This window comes from Cervus elaphus, chromosome 12 (assembly GCF_910594005.1).
Source record: "Cervus elaphus chromosome 12, mCerEla1.1, whole genome shotgun sequence".
NCBI classification, from domain to species: Eukaryota; Metazoa; Chordata; class Mammalia; order Artiodactyla; family Cervidae; genus Cervus; species Cervus elaphus.
Window position 1 is genome coordinate 41,857,185 of NC_057826.1, and position 21,221 is coordinate 41,878,405.

The 21,221-nt window shown below is 40.2% G+C and overlaps 1 pseudogene; it reads left to right on the plus strand.

Moving 5' to 3' along the window:
• The first annotated feature begins 14,521 nt into the window (after window positions 1–14,521).
• Window positions 14,522–14,957, plus strand: LOC122705636 (annotated as a pseudogene).
• Window positions 14,958–21,221: the final 6,264 nt, after the last annotated feature.

Sequence of the window (21,221 nt, forward strand, 5' to 3'; positions counted from 1 at the left end):
ATTGTACAGAAAAGCAGCAGATCTTTGTATATTAATTTTTCATCCTTCAACTTTGCTGAATTCATTTATTGTTTCTAATAATTTTTGGCAGAATCTTTAGGATTTTCTATATATAGTGTCATGTCATCTGCAAACAATGACAGTTTTACTTCATCCTTTCCAGTTTGGATCCTTTTTTATTGTCTGATTGCTGTGGCTAGGACTTCTGATACTGTATTAAGTAAAGTTGGCAAGATTGGACATCCTTGTCTTGTTCCTGATCTCAGAGAAATTCTTTTAGCTTTTCACCACTGAGAATGATGTTGGCTGTGGGTTTGTCATATATGGCCTTCTTTATGTTGAAATATGTTGCATCTATACCCTCTTTGTTGAGAATTTTTTAATCATAAATGGATGTTGAATTTTGTCAAAAGCTTTTCCTGCGTCTATTGAGATAATCATATGATTTTTATTCTTTGGTTTGTTAATATCGTGCGTCACACCGATTGAATTTCAAATTGTGAACCATTCTTAATTCCCTGGAATAGATCCCACTTGATCGTGGTGTGTGATCCTTTAATGTGCTGTTGAATTTGATTTGCTAATATTTTGTTGAGGATTTCTGCATCCGTGTTCATCAATGGAATTGGCCTATAATTCTTTTTCATGGTGTCTTTACCTAGTTTTGGTATCAGGGTGATGTTGGCCTCATAGAGGCCATGAGTTCAGAAGTGTCCATTCCTCTTCAGTTTTTTGGAATAGTTTGATAAAGATAGGTGTCAACTCCTTTTTAAATATTTTGTAGAATTCATTTGCAAAACTATCTGGTGCTTGACTTTTGTTTGTTGGAAGTTTTTAAATTGCTGAGTCAATTTCATTACTGGTAATCCATCTCTTTATATTTTCTATTTCTTTCTGATTATGTCTTGGGAGATTGTATATTTTAAGGAATTTACCCAGTTCTTTTAGGCTGTCCATTTAATTGGCTTGTAATCGTTCATAGCAATCTCTTACGATCTGTTGTATTTCTGTGGTATAGGTTGTAACTTCTCCCCTTTCATTTCTAATTTCATTGGTTTGGGCCATTCTCTTTTTTCCTTAATGAGTCTGGCTAAAAGCTTATCAATTTTGTTTATCTCTTCAAAGAACTACCTCTTTGTTTCATTGATCTTTTCTATTTTTTCTAGCCTTTATTTTATTTATGTGCTCTGATCTTTATTATGTCTTTGGGTTTTGTTGTTTTTCTTTATCTACTTCCTTTAGATGTGACATTAGAATTTTTATTAAAAACTCTTTTTGTTTCTTTGTATAGGCTTGTATTGCTATAAACTTCCCTTTTGGAACTGCTTTTGCTGCACCTCATAGTTTTGGACTGTTGTGTTTCTAATTTCATTTTTATTCAGGTATTTTCTATTTACTCTTTGATTTCCCCAGTGACTTATGGATGGTGTACTTGCGCTAGCAGATGTTTTGGCAAGGACAACTTGGCACAAGCTTCCTGGAGCCATTTGATTTCTGCTCAGATTGTAAGTTTCTATTTCAGGACCTTATTTCTGAAAGCAGCTTTACATGAAACCTATAATCTTCTCCAGAGACATCCTCCAGTTCATTTATATATTCATAAAAAGTGAGTGGTCACTGGCTATTACCTGGCTTGTATAACCTGTTGTTGTGAAAAGCAAGGATGAGGTAGATGCAAATTACTGGTCAAAAATGGCCCAAATTACAGCCTAGAGACTTTAATTTATTCATTTATTTATTTTGTGGTTGTTTTCAATACTAAGGATTCACATTAAATAGTGATTAAATCTAAGATGTAAACTGCTCAGAGTCAAGAAATACAAAACAATTCCTTAAAAGAAAGGATGCTTTGTAGGGTTAACTCAGGAATTCTTCACCCCCTACTTTTTAGTGTTTCCTGAATTGGGTGTGGAACCATCAAAGTTTGGTGGTCTGACCAGGGTCTTTTCTCTAGCTGATTCGGTGTGATGAAGGTAAAGGAGTCTCTAAACTTCATAAAAATGGCAGTTATCCTGTGAGCTTCCAAGTTAGCTTATTTGGAGCAATGTGATTTGTCAGCAGGTGGGAGTTCATTCTTTATATTCTGCTAGAGATATGTCCCGTAGGGGTAGGTGAGCATGGATCCTTTGGGCCACTGAAGCTTGGTTGGCCACTATGGTTCCTTGTGGGTGACTCTCTGAGTTGAGGCTAGGTCTTAAGGTCAGGATCATTCTCAGACTTCTCCAGCTTCCCTCATGTCATGTATTTTCTCTTTTCCCTCAGCCCAACACAGTGCAGAATTCTAGACTGGCCTTTCCTCTCCTTCCAAACGTTCCCTCTGGGAAGAATCTGAAAGGTTTATTCATGTTAAAATATAAGTTACTTTTCCTAGGAGTAATTTTATGGAAACTGAATCAATCCCTTGTTGGTTTAAGGCAAAGAAATAAAGCTTTGATTGTGGAATTTCAGACATCAGCTAAGAATTTGTGGAATTTCAGTTATCATGTACTAGACATCAGCTAGTAGACCTCTATCTACTCCCTCAGAAATAACATCATGGTGACTAATAGAGAAACTATATGCATCCAATTTGATTGGAACAGTCTTGATTTATATCTGTTACTCTTATATATTTATGAATAGTGTTCCCTTTCACTCAAAAATGTCTGGGTGATAAATTAGTTAACTTATTTATAACCCTTTCTCTACCTAAAGCCTGGAGAATAGGTGCAAGGTAGAATCTTTTCAAAATAATTTTCATGAGTTGACTGCCCCTAATAATCTCTAAGCCTTTCCCCTCCATTTTCAAATTTCATTCTCAAGTAGGAAAGTGACAGGAAACAAATGACAGCATGTAAAGTATTAATTTTTTTTTCAGCAAAAGGTTAGATAATGTAATAAGTCTTGATCCTTGAATAAAATCTTAAAGGGGCACATCTTTTCATCATATTGATTTAGTAATCCTGATTTCAAATATTTTCCTTTCTGTTTATCTAGGAAATCATGCTTCCTCTAAGAACTCACTTTATTGAATGATTTCCTTATATTGGCATTTTGATTGGATTGATTCTATTTTCTATTTCTAGAACTGCAGTGAGTTTATTTACAGATTTTTGTATGGAGGGTTGACAGTTAGAATTTATTCCAATCTTGCATTTAGGCCCCATATCCTATCTGAGATAAAAGCCTGGAGTATATGGCATTTGCAAAATTCATTCCCAGCTAGACTAGCCTAGAGGCAAACTGGAACATCAGTCACTAGCATGAGCTATACCTGCATGCATATAAATGGCATTTTAAGAAGACGAAAGTATAAAGCCACAAAGTCATAATGTTAATTTACAGCTGGACTGTAGCTATAAAAAGCATACCATGTAGGCATTTACATTTTTAGCTGTTCTAGGTTCTCTGTTGGTTTTTATGAAAGCATGTGTGTATTCATTTGGATTTTTATATCAAGGAGATAGTCTGACAGTTCTCTTTTCTTGTACAGCTGTTTATGTTAAAAGTTTCATTATATATCTTCCAAGTTATCTTTATAAAAAGTCAGGCTAAAAAAAAAAAAAAGGTCAGGCTAAAAAAGTATTTCTCTGGATACTTTGTTTAGCCAAAAAAGGATTTCTCTGGATACTTTGATTATAGAATTTTCAAATGCAAGCATGACATAAGAATTTTCATAATTTTGTCCCTGTAACCCTTGGATTCCCATTAGTTAGAAATTAACCTATTTAATGTCCTTGGAAGCAAAGGGTTAAATCATAGCATCAAGGTTAATTTAAAACAACAGTTGACCTCTTATGCAAACAGTCTTTTCCACTCAAGGACACACTCCCCTCTCCCTTTTTTTCCATTCCAAATGCCAGTTTACAATTCAGTGAGCTACTTTTCTATTTATAGTCTCCTCACCTTAAATGCGATTCCCTCAAATAGTATCAGAAGTTATTTCTAAAACACAAAAAAGGTATATCTGTCATCACAAACTCCCAGAAATCTACCTTGGCCAGGAAAATTATCTGTGGTAATAATGTGCTTAGTCACTCAGTTGAGTCCGACTCTTTGCGACCCCGTGGACTGTAGCCCCTGCTAGGCTCCTCTGTCCATGGGGATTCTCCAGGCAAGAATACTGGAGTGGGTTGCCATGCCCTTCTCCAGGGGATCTTCCCAACCCAGGGATCAAACCCAGGTCTCCCGCACTGCAGGTGGATTCTTACTGTCTGATCCACCAAGGAAGCCCTGTGGTAGTAATAGCAGTGACAATTTGAACACAGTGCAAATGAGAAGATATTAACAGTCTAACTAATTCCATTAAATGAAGAACTTAATTAGACAAAGGAACAGAAACTGAGTAGAAATAAAAATGAATTTTCTATCTGAAGTAAAGGGACGATACATTCTAATTAGACAGAAAGGTGATATCCAGCTTTAATAATTAGCTAATTAGCATCTCCAAACTTACAGTTAGAGAGACGTGTTGATTGTGGACTAGGAAGGTGGATTACTTAGGGGGCTGACTTTGCTGGGTCTTCACACCTGGGTTCTGACTCACTGCAGACCCTGAGACTCATTTTTGAAGGTAACAGCTATAAAAAATCACAAGAAAGGTAGTGAACACACAAGAATCATGTGTTCATTTTTAACTTTTAATAATTTATATTTATATATGTATATATAGATAACTATGTCTGTGTATGTGCTTGCCTGCATGTGCTAATGTATTTACTTGGATCTCAAGTGCAGAAGGTTCAGTTAATGACATTATTCAGTTATAGGTTATTACCATTATTGGTCCTGCTAAGACTCCTCTGTCCTATTTATGTATCTATCCATTCATTTTTTTTAATAATCATCATCTATTCCCATTCCCCATCCTGTAGGTAATTTAATGTATATCTTTTATTTGAATGTTATACAAGCTTCATATTTTTTATGTGCAGCTATGTTTTTAGTTTTCATGAATCGTATTGCGTTCTGTATCTTCTGTTATTAAGTACTATATTTTAAAGGTCTGTTCTCCTTATGTGTGCTCAGTCGCTCAGTCGTGTCTGATTCTTTGTGACCCCATAGACTGTAGCCTGCCAGGCTCCTCTGTCCATGGGGTTTTCCAGGCAAGAATACTGGAACAGGTTGCCATTTCCTACTCCAGGGGATCTTCCTGACTCAGGGATCGAACTTGTCTCTCTTGCATCTCCTGCATTGGCAGGTGGATTCTGAGCCACCAGGGAAGCTGATTTCTTGTTATATGGTACCTCTAATCCATTGCATTCAACCTATCCACTCTCTCAGTGATGGTTGCCCAGGTTACCTTCAACTCCTCAGCACCATAAACAATGCTCTAGTGAATACCTTCCTATGTGTTCCCTAAGAGACCAGTCTAATTGATGCAAACTTCATATCACATTGTCTTTGTGAAATTTTGTTTAAAAATTTTCTCCAAAATGGGGAGCCAGTTTTCCCAATGTCTCCTAAGCAACGTAGTCCTTTTACAATGATCAGTGGCTCCACATTTATTGCATAGTAAATTTCAACTTGGAAATGGGTATGTCTCTGAGCTCTTCTCTTTGTCCAAGTGCAAGTATTTAATTCCAGTGGGAACTTTGTATTCTCAGAGAAACAATAACTCTTGTAGACTTCAGGGGAGCTCCCTTTCCCTTCCTGGTTTCTGATTACTTGGCAGATCAAATGAAGGGCCAGAAAATTTCCTTGTGAGCATGCAGTCAAGAGACTTTATTTTAAGGGATATTTTTTTAAGGGATATTTTTATGTGTACATCTAATCCAGTTGAACAATCTCTGCTCCACAGAAGAACAGGTTTCTACTGAGACGAATCTTTGTGACTTGTGCTTATTTGGCTCTTCACCTCTAGGTTCCAAACAGATCCATTCCCTTTTTAAAAATTTATGTATGAAGTACATTCATTCTTCAGGCCGTCATGATACAAATAATCAGAGTCGAGCGTGTTTAAAACAACGGCATTCCAGTTTTGCCTTCTGAGATGATTTCGAATCATTTCACTGAAGTCCATATAGTCAAAGCTATGGTTTTTCTAGTCATCATGAATGGATGTGAGAGCTGGACCTTATAAAGAAGGCTGAATGCTGAAGAATTGTTGCTTTCAAATCGTGGTGCTGGAGAAGACTCTTTAGAGTCCCTTGGACGGCAAGGAGATCAAACCAGTCAATCCTAAGGGAAATCAATCCTGAATATTCTTTGGAAGGACTGATGTTGAGGCTGAAACTCCAATACTTTGGCCACCTGATGAGAAGAACCGACTCATTGGAAAATTCTGACTCACTGTAAAAGTCACCTGATGCTGGGAAAGATTGAAGACAAAAGGAGGAAGGGGCAACAGAGGATGAGATGGTTAGACAGCATCGCTGACTTGGATATGAATTTGAGCAAACTCTTAGAGATACCAAAGGACAGGGAAGCTTGGCGTGCTGCAGTCCATGGGATCACAAAGAGTTGAACACAACTTAGTGACTGAACAACAACTGCTACAGTTAATTCAAGAGACGTGAGGTAGTTAACTTTGGACACAGATGGGTTGAATTCTGGCTATACTATTTCTTAGCCATGCCATACAAGTTTAACGCCTACCCTCCATTTTCCCCACCTCCATTCTCACCCACTTCCATATCTTCCTTGCTAGATTTTTTTTTGAGCTGGCAATGTGCCCAGTCTCAGGGGGAATGAACTGCATTTCTAACCAGATACAAACGTGACATCTTTGGAGCAGGGATGGTCATCTTGAGGAAATGGCCTAGGATAAAAAAACTTATTTAAGATGGCACGTCAGATAAATGGAAAAAGTCTGTGTCCTAAAAGACACTGTAGAGCTGCTTAATCAGTCCAGGATCTGCCTAACTCCAAGCCTCTCACTAATAAGTAAACAATGAGTGTTCTTGCAGTTAAACACTTACTATTCAGTACTGTGTGGTCTGCAGACCAGCATTCGCATGGTTGCTTATTGAAAAGGTAGAATTTCACCCCCGATTCCCAGTATACTAAATTAGAACCTGCAGTTTAACAAGATCCTAGATAATTCTTATGTACATTAAAATATGAGAGGCACTGGTATTAACCACTCCTCATATGTGTTTATTTCTTGCAGCCAAATTCATCCTAATTGACACACTGTGACATTGACCAAGTTACCTAAAGCATCCAAACCTCAGTTTCTTTATCTGTAAAATAGGGGAGATAATAATAATAGTTGTGAAAATTAAGTGAAAATGCTGCAATGTGTAAAGGAGTATGTAAAAATGTGCTGCACAATGTCTGACATATAGTTCACACTCACTGTTAGCTATCTCACTGTAATCTGCAAACATCCTTAGTATAGATAATAAAGTTTGAGTGAAAATGCAATTCTCTGTCCTTCCAGGATGGAAACTGGGTGTTTCCAGGACATCTGTGGGGCGAGACTTTTATTGTCATTGTTGCTGCCAGGAGTATGTGAAAGCCAAAGTTGCTCAGTCGTGCCCTGGAAACACCCAGTTTCCATCCTGGAAGGACAGAGAATACTGGAGTGGGTAGCCTATCCCTTCTCCAGCGGATCTTCCCAACCCAGGAATCGAACTGGAGTCTCCTGCATTGCAAGTGGATTCTTTACCAACTGAGCTATGAGGGAAGCCCAGGAGTATAGGATAGACTAATTCTAGTGGCTGCTTTCCTGAGAATTGACTATTGGCAACTTGTACCTACTTGCAACAGGTTTGATTTTATTTTGTAACTTCTTTAAACTCAATATTAAAAGTCATTCTTTAGAAATGACTTGGTCGTCTATGGCCATACCACCCTAAACGCGCCCGATCTCGTCTGATCTCGGAAGCTAAGCAGGGCCTGGTTAGTACTTGGATGGGAGAAATGACTTGGTCTATTTGGCTAGACAGTAAAGATATAAGCCAGCAAATGGAAGCAAGGCACATTAGGAGAGACTACAGGACAAAAATGAGATTAAAGAAGGAAGGTATTTTAAATGCTTGTGTACATTGTGACTGTGTAATAGGACAACTGCTCAGACCTTAGCAAACTTGCATACTAAGTCATCAGATGTTAAGCTGAGGTCCCAATAGACTTGATTTAGCACAATAAAATAATGTGCGTGCCTGCCAAGCATGCCCTAAATGTAGCATATCCATATCTCATAAAAAAAAAAGGCCCTAAAACCATTAGCCTATTTGCTATACTCTACAGTTTAAATATATTTGTCATGATAAAAAGCATTCACTGAAATACTGAATGCCAATGGAAAAACAGACCTGATGACACCTGAACTGTGCTAATCTCAGAATGCCCGTGTGAGGCTGCACTGTTACTTTAGGCTGGAGAGGACCATCAGGAAACTTCGTCCGGACCCACCCATCTCATGACTACAATCAGACAGAAAGCCGACTTTTGATGCTCACCATGGTTAATTAGCAGGTAATGGCCTCTAGATTAGGGGGTATAACAATGGTGCGAGTCACAGCAAAAGTGAAGAAAGGTTTCATTCTTAGGCGCTTCTGGGATATTAAGCTCAAAACCTCCAAAGCTGGACTAAGTTTTATACACAGTATTGGAATTTAGGCTCAGGAAGCAATGCTCATTACCAGCACAGGGCACCTTGTGGGCATAAATAACTGCAGTTCCTTAGTTCTCCAGTGGCGGACTGACTAAGTCCCATGCTAGATCTCAGTCAGGGAGCAAGTGGAGGAAAAACAGGAGCCAGGATTCAACACTACAAGAGGATCTGCTTCTTTCAAGCACACACAGATTGGGAGTGATGACTAGGGTGTACAAAGCTGTGTAAGTGCTGTTTATCCCAGCCCTGACTGGATGAATAAAAGGCTCTGAAGGTGATTAGCAATCCAAAATCCCAACGCCAAACACAGTAATTATTTCCTATTAATCTCGCAGTCCAATTTGATTGGTTGGCCTGAGGTAAATAAAGTGAGTAGAACTTTACCCCACACAGTCTTTCAGGCACTCAAGCTTCAAGTCCTTTCCATCCAGTGGCTCCAGCACCTTTTCAGGTCTTGGTATCCTCCTCTGGTTCCTCTGCATTCAATAGAAGGGACAAATGGTGAGGGAGGACCTCAAGGCAGTGCTGGGAATAGAACTGCAAACAAAATCAGACAATGTTGCTAACTTCTAGTTATTCGTAGGTTAATGGGGGATGTAGACATGGGTGCAAAAAATACAGTGGAAGACAGTAAATGTAATAGAAGTGCTCTGTGAACTGAGGGGAAAACACACCTGAATTTAGGGTGGTAGAGACCTGGAAATAATAATACAGTAAGTATTTTTCCTATGTGCCAAACATTGCACTAAGCAATTTATATCCCCAATGTGATTTAATCTTACAAATACCCAGTGAAGTTATTTTTGTCACTTTGTAGATGAGGAAACCAGAGCAGGAAAAAAGTTAACTAAGTTTTCCTATGTTACCTAGCTTTTAAGAAATTAAAACCTGAACCTAGCAAATTCTGAAACGCATACCTTTTCCTTGACGTGCCATGTTGCCTTTAATTAGGTTTAAGAAGACGTTGCGGTTGGAACTGGATTGATGGTTGAGGTGCTAGGACCTTCCAGTTATTAGAACACTGTGTGCCAAAGCATGATGAGTGTAAGAATGGGTTGCCTTTAAGGAATTGTTGTGAATTGGGACAAACAAACTAAATTCTTGTGAAAAACAACCCCCAAAGTCTCAGTGGTTTAAAACAACAAAAATTTGTCTCTGTTCCAAGAAGATAGGCAGTGGGCTTTCTTCCACATGGTCATTCAAGGATCCATGACACCACTTGAGTCAGAGTGGAAAAACGAGGAAATCTAGAGAATCAAGCAGTTTTTTTTCTGCCTTGGCCTGGAGGCGACACATGTCAGTTCTCCTCAAAGCCCACTGACCAGAACTAGTCACATGGCACCAACAACCTGCTATAAGCTGGACAGAGATGGGAGAAAATGAGTACCGTGTGAGTATTACTGTCTGCTGCATCTGGCATTTACTTTAGAAAATATTTCTTTTTAAATAAGGAAGGTAGGGACTTCCCTGGCAGTCCAGTGGTTAAGACTCCAAGCTTCCAATGCAAGGGGTTTGGATTCTATCCCAAGTCGGGGAACTAAGATCCCTCAGGCTATGCAGCCAAATAAATAAATAAAATAATGAAGGTAGAACGCATCAAAGTCAAAAATTCTCATTCCTGACTTAGACCTTGGTCTGATGTTATCTTCTTTTAGGTTAATTCTCACTGGAGATTTCCAGAGGGACTAGTTCAATTCTAGGCCAAACCAAGACTTTGAATCTCTCTGAGCTGGTAGAGAGAGCCAAAGTTTTAGATCAAATCTTCCTTAGGTCCAGAACTGAACCACTATGCTTTGTGGAACACAGATTAACCTGGACTGGACTAAACCTCTTGGCACTTGGACCAGATGAAAGTGTATTAAATTATAACTTCAGAACATTTTACGTAAGTACATTGAAAGTATTTCTTAGAATAAGACTGTGTGGTAAATCAATTTTAAAATGAAAATAGCTGGGAAAAAAAGAAAATAGAAATGATTTTTCAAATTTAATGGGTTTATAAACCTCTCAATAGGCTTTCTGTTTAATGGTAAACAACTGGGAAAAAACCCACCAGCAATCCCAAGATGATAGTTCCTTAAAAACATGGAAAATGAGTATATTTTGATAAAATATTTCATATTCCAAAACTGTGTGTGTAACTTTTATATTAGAAGGATGAAGGGGTTAAGCAGAGGTTGGTGAAATTGAGAAATTGATTATTTGTACTCAAATCTTCTGTTACCAGTCTTGTGATTAGTCCCTCAGGATTTTTTGGACTGGTATACTTTCCTTATTCCAAATTTGTATCAAAATCTGGTTCTTAACCTTTCAACAGCAAAGCACAAAAAAATTCCTAGGTACTCACCATTGGTGAGTGTTATCATATTCTTATTTTACAGATGAGTAAAGCAAATGTCTGAAAAGTTAAAATCTGACCAAGGTGTCAAGCTGGAATTTGAATCCAGGCTGACTGATTTCGGAGCCTATAACTTTTCCCATGTTTCCTTGTTCAGTAGAGGAGGTGAGAGCAAGCAACAGGATAATTGACAAGAGGGTGAATGAAAAGTGCTCTTTATGCTATGGCCTATATTTAACTCTGGGCCATTAAGCATAATCTTCAAAGAAGTGTTCTTTACCTTCCCAATCTGATCATGCAAGAAATGTTCTTGCTGCCTACCCTCCGGATCCTTTTTTAATTCCCTGAACTGCTGTGGGTGGGCTGGACACATTTACAAGTCATAAAATGAAATCAACCATGACAGGCCTTCATCTGTCCTGTCATCAGCTTCCAAAGTGTCAGAGAGTTGGCTCAATTTGTACTTCAGTTTATGTTGTCACCAACTAGAGAAAAAAAAAATGTACTGGGAATACTCTGTGCCAACCACCTCAAGACAAAACTCTGGTAATTTCTTTTTAATAACATAATTATCCCATTAGAGAAAGTATTTACAACGATAAGTTCAATTCAGTAATGGTGAATAGAATTTTTAATTAGACATTATTTTTTAGAGTAATTTTGTGTTCACAGCAAAATTGAGTGGAAAGTACAGAGTTCCCATATACCCCGTGCCTCCACACATGATTGGCCTCTCCTGTTATGAACATCCCTCACCAGAGTCATACTTTTTTTTTTCCCACTTTGGCTACATTGCACAGCTTGCGTGACGACCAGGGATGGAAACTGGGCCTGCTTGGTGAAAGCACGGAGTCCAAACCATTGAACCACCAGGGAATTCCCATCAGAGTTATACATTTATTACAACTGATGAAATTACACTGACACATCCTTATCACCCAAAGAATAGAATTTTTTGACTTGAAAGATTTAGTTGTATCATTTTAAATGACCCAACCACACAACTGATGAATTCATTGTGAATATTAAGAGTAAGAATGATCAAATTTCACCTTGAGTTAGAAATATGTATTTCTAGTATGATCTTCAGAAAGTTTCAGAAGATTTTGATTTTTCAAATGGATATATATATATATATATATTTGTCATGTGGCCTGTGGAATCTCAGTTCCCCAACCAGGGATTGAACCCAGGTCATAGTAGTGAAAGCCTGGAATTCTAACCACTAGGCAATCAGGTGACTTCCCTTCCCCCTGCTTTTAAATCCATAGAGGCAGGAAAGAATGGATTGGCAGGACACCTACAAAATGACACTCTAACCCTGACTAGGGCTTCCCTTGTAGCTCAGTCGGTAAAGAATCTGCCTGAAGTGCAGGAGACCTGGGTTTGATCCCTGGGTTGGGAAGATCCCCTGGAGAATGAAATGGCAACCCACTCCAGTATCCTTGCCTGGAAAGTCTCATGGACAGAGGAGCCTGGTGGGCTGCAGTCCATGGGGTCGCAAAGCGTCGGGCACGACTGAGTAACTAACACTAACACTAACTAACTAACCCTGACTAACCCTGAGCCATCCTCATTCTCATTATCATAAAGTAATCAGCGTGAGAGGAAGGACTGTCTTTTCTAAGACAAGTTGGAAAGACAGAAATTCAAAATTTTGCTTGGAACCAGCAGAAAATGTTTTAGAAATAATAACATGAAAAGTTCATACTTATTGATTAAACAGTATTTATACTGTGCCAGACCCTGTGTTTAGTCGTTTGCATGTGTTATCTCATTTGATTCTCAGAAGCATTCTATAAAATATGTATTATTATTACTTCTATCTTAAAAATGGGTAAATAAAGGCTAAGTACACACAGAAGTTCACACCAGACTGGTAGATTGCAGTACTGGATTTTAATCCCAAGTGTATTAGCAATCCCCAATCATAAGCAATATAACACAATAAATGTTTCTTGTTTGGGGCAAAGTGCAGTGTATATGGTCCTCATTAGATGGCTCTCTTCAGAGAAAGCAATGGCACCCCACTCCAGTGTTCTTGCCTGGAAAATCCCATGGACGGGGAGCCTGGTGGGCTGCCGTCTATGGGGTCGCACAGAGTTGGACACGACTGAAGCGACTTAGCAGCAGCAGCAGCAGCAGATGGCTCTCTTAAGCAGCTCACCTCTAACCAGTGACTCATATACACAGGCCCCTTGCATCCTGTGACTTAAGCATGTTGTAGCTTCAAGATTTCTTCACCATCAATCAGCCTGGAGTGATGGAAAGAGAGCATAGAAGATTGAATAGGACGTTTCAAGGTCAGACCTAGAAGTAGTGACGTTACTTCTGCCCACATCCCGTGGGCTAGAACCCAGTCAGATAGAAATCTGGGATGCAAGGGAACCTGGGAAATGTGGTTTAGCTCTGTGTTCTGGAAGGCAGGGAAATTTGGTGACCCCAAGAAACTGCCACAGCTGTTTTGTCTGACTCAGGATTCTTAGCCACTAGACTCCGCTGTAACCTTAATCTCCTCTACTTTTTGACTGGAGGGAAACTATCAAGTCTCTCTGAGACTTAACGTTGTGTGAAATAAACCCACTTGGGGGTTTAAAGAGCAACAAGAAATGACATGGTGCAGCCAGTGTGAACCTGGAAACTAATGCTAAATCTGATGACCTGTTTATTAACTAGGTAATCTTGGGCACATTTCTGAATTTCTGCCTTTCCTTATCTGTAAATTGAAAATACAGTATTTTCCTTTGCATGTCTCTTTTTTTTTAAATATAGATTTATTTTAATTGGAGGCTAATTACTTTACAATATTGTAGTGGTTTTGCCATATATTGACATGGATCAGCCACGGGTGTACATGTGTTCCCCATCCTGAACCCCCCTCCCATCTCCCTCCCCATCCCATTCCTCTGGGTCATCCCAGTGCACCAGCCCCAAGCACCCTGTCTCATGCATCGAACGTGGACTGGTGATCCGTTTCACATACGATAATATACATATTTCAATGCATGTCTCTTAAATTGCTATGAGAGTCAAAGGGAATACTTTGTGTAAAAATACTTTGTAAAACATAAAATGATACACAAATGTTAGAGTTGTTGATATTATTATTACTTCCTAAGTGTCAATATGATTGATATAGATAATGATAATCACTCTATAATATTGGAGAAGAAATCACTGTGAGTTGGGCTGGTCAGGGAATGCTTTACAGGAGACCTGGGGTTTGAATCTGATCTGGAAGGATATTTACATAGTAGAGAAGTAAGAAAAATGCATTCAAGGCAGAGAGTATTGGCCCACCAAAGAAGTAGAAGGCAGAAGAAGCAGAGTGCTTCTTTTTTCAGAAACACTGACAAAACTGCTTGCTCTTGGAGGCTTCTGAGATTGGGGTGGACAAGAGCAAGTGAACTTCAGACTGCTGCTACCTCTGTCTCACTTCAACCATCTCTTGAGACATTTCTCCAAGGGCCATTCCCATCTCTGCATGTCTTGGAAATGAGGCACTGACTGCACTTTGTGCCAGACTATCTTATCAAGAATGTTTGATGGCAATAATGTGTCCTTCTGGAGTAAAGGGTAGGCATGTTAACTACCATTATAAAAGGTTCTGAGGAGGTAGCATCCATCTCCAACCCAGCATCATGACTGCTTTCAGACACTTTATGAAGCCCCAAATCATCCAAAAGAAGACCAAGAGTTTCATCCAGCACCAGCCAGCCTGATATATCAAAATTAAGCATAACTGGCAGAAACCCAGAGACATTGACCACAGGGTACAGAGAAGATTCAAGTGCCAGATCTTGATGCCCAAGATTGGTCATGGTAGCAACAAGAAAATGAAGCACATGCTGCTTAGTGGCTTCTAGAAGTTTCTGGTCTGTAACATCACAAAACTGCAAGTGCTGCTGATGTGCAACAAATTTTACTGTGCTGAGATGACTCACATTTCCTTCAAGAACCTCAAAGCCATCATGGAAAGAGCAGCCCAGCTGGCCGTGAGTCACCAATCCCAAAGCCAGGAGGCACAGTGAAGAAATGAATAGAGAGCTCATGTGTGAGTTTTATTTGGTTATATAAAGCCATAACAATCCTAATAAGGAAAACAAAGGTTCTGAATCCCTAAGCTCAGACGCTAACTGGCCCTATACCCATCACCCTCTGAAAACTAGGTCTTGGGGAACCAACTTAAAGAGGCAGATACTACTAGCTACTTTCTCTCTGACTCAGGAGTCTTATGTCTTCTACTAGCATCCATGAGACTGTGACAGGCTAACTTGTTAACTTGCAAGTAGGGTAAAACTCAGACCCTTTGCAGTTCTTGACAGAATCTATCTCTAGGAGTGATTTCATAGAATAATACTACATTCCAGGCAGGGTACTAAAGTGCTCGGGATACAGAACCAAAAAGCACAGCTCTTGCCTGTAAGGAGCCTCCAAGTGTACAAATCAGGAGCTTACTGAGCTTGGTTCTGGTAATTTCAAAAGAGTTAAATCCCTAAGCTAGTGAACACACACAGGAAAAGATCAAACTCAGACTAATAAAATTCTAGCTGTGGTTACAACTGTATCCCCAAAACAGGGTAGAGACCATGTGGTATTTTAATCCTCTGAGAGAAAGTGTATTCTCTATAGATAGCAGAAGCTGAAAAACATAGAGTTACCTGGAGCCTTAAAGAAGCCTTTTAAAACAATACCCTTCAGTCCTCAGCTGCCAAGAAAGAACGTTGGTTTTAGATGGATTTGCTCATTCTATAACTCTTCTTTAAATAAATTGTCCTGAAGAGTGCCAGTAGAGGCATCACTTTCTGGCCCAGAGATCAAAGAGTATCTCTTGTGCAGTCATCTGATGATGTTGGTAAGGGAATTTCTAACTCTGGGATTACATCTAGGATGGGAGAGAAGGCAGATACTATGTTAAATGCAGGCACAACCAATGAACAGAATTATACTCTGAAGGGCAGAAAAATTGCATATAGATGGAGAAGGATCTAGAACCCTAAGGCTCTGGTCTTTGAGACAGAATTGGTTTCGCATACAGGACCCAAGAAATGCTAGATTTATGATAGTTAGTTAAGTTAGTTAGTTAAGTCGCTCAGTCGTGTCCGACTCTTTGCGACCCCGTGGATTGTAGCCCACCAGGCTCCTCCATCCATGGGATTCTCTAGGCAAGAATACTGGAGTGGGTTTCCGTTTATGATAGAGGCTCCATCAAATAAGTGGGATGAGGGCTTTCAATAGGAAAGGAGTGAGGAAACCTGGCAGGCAGAGTACTTAGTTTTCTGGGCATAACAGACAGGGCTAAAGTTGCTCAAATGATTTAATAAACAGGGTGTTCTAGGCTCATCTGACACATCAGATACAAATAAGTATCACGTGGTATCTGGCAAAAATAAGTACCTAATACTGACACCGAATATATGACAGCACAAAACCAGGAACTTTACACAATGTAACAGGTGTGAGGCCGGTCCTTGGCACTGGAAGCAAGAATCCACTCACTCAACAAAGTGTATTGGCACTGTTCTACATGCTAGGGATAAAGCAGAGAAAAAGACAGAAAAAAATCCAGCCCCTATTTTGTTTTAAATGAGGTTAAAATGAGCTGCTTCCGAGCTATCTAGGTATAGGGAGATGAGAAATTCAGGATAAGTCATGTTTGCTTTTGGGGGAAGATAATTTATTAAGGATATCTATACCATCCCAGGGCTTCCCTGGTGGTTCAGATGGTAAAGAATCTGCCTGCAATAAGGGAGACCCGGGTTTGATCCCTGGGTTGGGAAGATCCCCTGGAGGAGGGTATGGCAACCCATTCCAGTATTCTTGCCTGGAGAACCCCCATGGATCGAGCAGCCTGAAAGGCTGCAGTCCGTGGTGTTGCAAAGAGTAGGACACGACTGAGCGACTAAGCATACATATATATACACCATCCCAGGGTCCAACACACTCCATAATATTCTGAGATGAGCCCTCTGGTCTTCAGACCCATTAGCTATCACTGTTGGATGTTCATGATCCAAGTCCTTACGGTTCCTGGCCCAGGCCACCCCTAATATTTACAGGGCCTAGAACAAGAATGCTTCCCAGGTGGCACTAGTGGCAGAGAACCTGCCTGCCAGTACAGGATACATAAGAGACACCGGTTCCATCCCTGGGTCACAAAGATCCCCTGGAGGAGGAAATGGCAACCTACTCCAATATTCTTGCCTAGAGAATCTCATGGACAGAGAAGCTTGGCAGGCTTCCATAGCGTTGCTCAGAGTCAGACACAGCTGAAGTGACTTAGCACACACACAGGACAAAAATACAAATGGAGGGACTTCCCTGATGGTGTAGTGGATGTGAATCCACCTGCCAATGCATGGGACACAGGTTTGATCCCTGGTCTGGGAAGATTCCACATGCCTTGGATCAACTAAGTCTGTATGCCACAAATACTGCAGCCCAAAGGCCTTTGAGCCTGTGCTCTGCAACAAGAGAAACCACCAGCCCCCCCGAGAAGCCCCTGTGCTACAAGGAAGAGTAGCCCCCGCTCGCCAAAACCGAAAGCCTGCACAAAGCGACAAAGACCCAGCACAGCCAAAAATAAAAAAATAAAAATACTAAAAATGGAATACAAATGGAGGAGGTTCATATATCATATGTTAAATATCTTTAAGTTATAAATCAAGCTGAGAATCTGTTAAAGAAAATAGGTTCTATCATTCTATCTTGACACAATTTTGTAACAAGCTGGCCACCATCAGAGGCCCTGGATCCTGCTACCCTATGGGAGGAGACCACATGTCCCTGACTCTTTTGAAATCTCCTCTAAATGTGAGGAGATATTTCCCAAATAGCTTTCTCTCCCGTGTTGGTCCACTTCTTCTCCTAACCCTTGATGTCTCCTGCCACCTGGAGCAATCCAGCTATATCACCTTCAAGACTAGACCAAAGGTTCTGTTCTGAGTGTCAGAAAACTTTAAATTTTGATCCTGCATTAAAGCCGATAACCTCTCCCTGAGGCAGAAGTGGTTGCTTTCCTTGGATTGGGGAGGCAGAAATACCTATAGCAGCCTGAACAAGATATAAATTAACATCTCACACAGTTGCCCAACCAAATACATATTATCTCATTCATTTCTTTTTAACAGTCTTATTAAGGAAATAAAACTGAAGCTCAGGAAGAGTAAACAATGTGCTGCATGCCGCAGAAGCAGAAGAACAGGAATTCAGACTCAGAGTTGTCACCATCCACACTTGCAGTCCATGGGGTAGCAAAGAGTTGGACATGACTGAGTGACTGAACTGAACTGAGCAGACACTTCCAGCTACCTCATCTAAGAGCTTTGAAGAAATTCAGAAACAAATTTGTGAAACTGCCTGCCAAAGTGAATATTGTATAACTATTCCAGTCACTAGAATAGATCCTGAATGTGGTGTCCCAAGAACGAAAGAACAGAAAAAAACAAGGAGGATCTTGGAATGCAGGAACCTAAAAAACCAGACCCTTATCATCCTTCCCTCCCCCACGTTGTAACTAAAAATGGATTTCAGGTCCTCCTGAGCAGTATAGCCTGTCTCCTTTCCTACCCCACAGGGAGAAGGTATTTGCCTTACTCTTCCCCACCCAGTATACCTGCCTCATCCAATCAGCAAATGACCCGCAAGACCCCTGTCCCGCTCCTCATACCCTGGTTACAAAAATGGACTAAGGACCCGTGTTCCACGTTGGCTCTCCTTTGAACTGGCCCGCTGTTCTAACAGCACCTCCCACTCTAATAAACTTTATTTCCCTCTCATTCTGTCTCATGTCTGAAAATTCTTTTCCAACCCACGCAAGGTTCACGACCCTGAAGTTTGTTTTTGACACTCCAGAGTACAGTGCTTCCCTCTCTTATCCACAGGGATACCTTCCAAGGCCCACAGTGGATGCCTGAAACCGCAGATAGTACCAAACTTTATGTATGCTATTTTTTTTTTCTAACCAGTGGGTAGTGTATACTCCAAAGATATACTGGATAAAGGGATAGTTTGCCTCCCAGGTGTATGGAGCTGGTGGATGGAACAGGATAGCACAGGATTTCATCACACAACTCAGAATCGTGCCCAATAAAAAGTTATGAATTATTTCTGTAATTTTCCATTTAATATTTTCTGATCTTGGTTAACCACAGGTAAAGTAAACCATGGCTAAGGGAAGACTATTATATTATGAGATACAACGAGAGAGGAATTGGAGCCTAATTGAGGATGCATTTCTGTTTTGTGATCTAGCAGCGTTTTATCAAAATGTGGATCTGTTGCAGAGAAGAGTCATTTCTGGCTGGGTTGGATCTGTTTCCTTGACTTTAATCTTTGTTTGTCGTTGCTTTTGTAATTATAGTCATACATATTGGCCTATCTCAGGGAACCCTGCCCCTGTACATAACGGTTTAAGTGCCTTTTTCAGCTCACAGGGAGATAAGCCTGTACACCCGTGAATGGCTACAAGAAAAAGACATTAAAACATTCCCAAAGTTGGCCAGTCCAGGAGAGATTTGCAAGATAATAGGCCTTTTACTTTACTTCCTCAACTCCTTCCCCTCTCTGTTCTACAAAAGAACCTGGCATCCAGACCCAACACAAAGTTTATTTTGAGAATTAGTCTGCCATCTTCTTGGTCAGTTGGCTTTATGAAAAAAGTCATATTCCTTGCCTCAACACTCCCTCTCTCAGTTAATTGGCCTGTTGTGCAGAGAGCAGAGCAAGCTTGGACTCACGAACAGATCAACTCACTTTGCACTACTGTTTTAGTTCCCAAAAGCCATAAGAAGCTCAACAAAAGAGCCAGACATTATAAAAAAATAAAATTAGAAAAATATCACTTATAAATAAAATAGAATTGATTGTGAAATGCCATTTGGTTAGTTCTCAATGTTTGATGTCCTCTTGTTTCCTGATACCTATTATCTTGCTCAGGGCAGAATGTGTCCTCCCAAAGGGCAGGGCACAAAGGCTCCCAGGTTGCGTTTTTTGTTGTCCTTCAGCCACTCAGTGGTGTCTGACTCTGTGACCCCATGGGCGGTAGCATGCTAAGCTTCCCTGTCCCTCACTATCTCCTGGAGTTTGTTCATACTCATGTCTGTTGAGTCAGTGATGCCATACAACTATTTCATCCTCTGTTGCCAACTTCTTCTCTTGCCCTCAATCTTTCCCAGCATCAGGGTCTTTTCCAATGAGTTGGCTGTTCACATCAGGTGACCAAAGTTTTGGAGCTTCAGCTTCAGCACCAGTCCTCCCAATAAATATTCAGGACTGATTTCCTTTAGAATTGACTGGTTTGATCTCCTTGCTGTCCTAGGGATTCTCAAGAGTCTTCTCCAGCACCACAGTTCGAAAGCACCCATTCTTTGGCACTAGTCTTCTGGATGGTTCAACTCTCACATCCATACATGACTACAGGAAAGACCATAGTTTTGACTAATGGACCTTTCTTTGTCAGCCAAGTGATGCCTCTGCTTTTTAACATGCTCTCTAGGTTTGTCACAGCTTTTCTTCCAAAGAGCAAGTGTCTTTTAATTTCCTGGCTGCAGTCACCGTTCACAGTGATTTTGGAGCCCAAGAAAATAAAGTCTGTCACCATTTCCATTGTTTCCCCATTTATTTGCCATGAAGTGATGGAACCGGATGCCATGATCTTTGTTTTATGATTGTCGAGTTTTAAGCCAGCTTTTTCACTCTCCTCTTTCACCTTCTTCAAGAGGCTCTTTAGTTCCTCTTTGCTTTCTGCCATTAGGGTGGTGTCATCTGCATATCTGAGGTTGTTGATATTTCTCCCAGCAATCTTGATTCCAGCTTGAGCTTTATCCAGCCTGACATTTAGCATGATGTACTCTGTATATAAGTTAAATAAGCAGGGTGACAGTATACAGCCTTGCTGTACTCCTTTCCCAATTTGGAACCAGTCCATCGTTCCATGTATGGTTCTAACTGTTGCTTCCTGACAGGCATACAGGTTTCTCAGGAGGCAGGTCAGGTGATCTGGCATTCCCATCTCTTTAAGAATTTTCCACAGTTTATTGTGATCCACACAGTTAAAGGCTTTAGCATAGTCAATGAAGCATAAGTCTTTCTGCTTTTCTGGAATTGCCTTGCTTTATTTATGTCCAATGGATGTTGGCAATTTGATCTCTGGTTCCTCTGCCTTTTCTAAATACAGCTTGTACATATGGAAGTTCTTGGTTCACATACTGCTGAAGCCTAGATTGAAGGATTTTGAGCATTACCTTGCTAGCACATGAAATGAGTGCAATTGTGAGTAGTTTGAACATTGTTAGGCATTGCCCTTCTTTGGGATTGAAATGAAAACTGATCTTTCTAGTT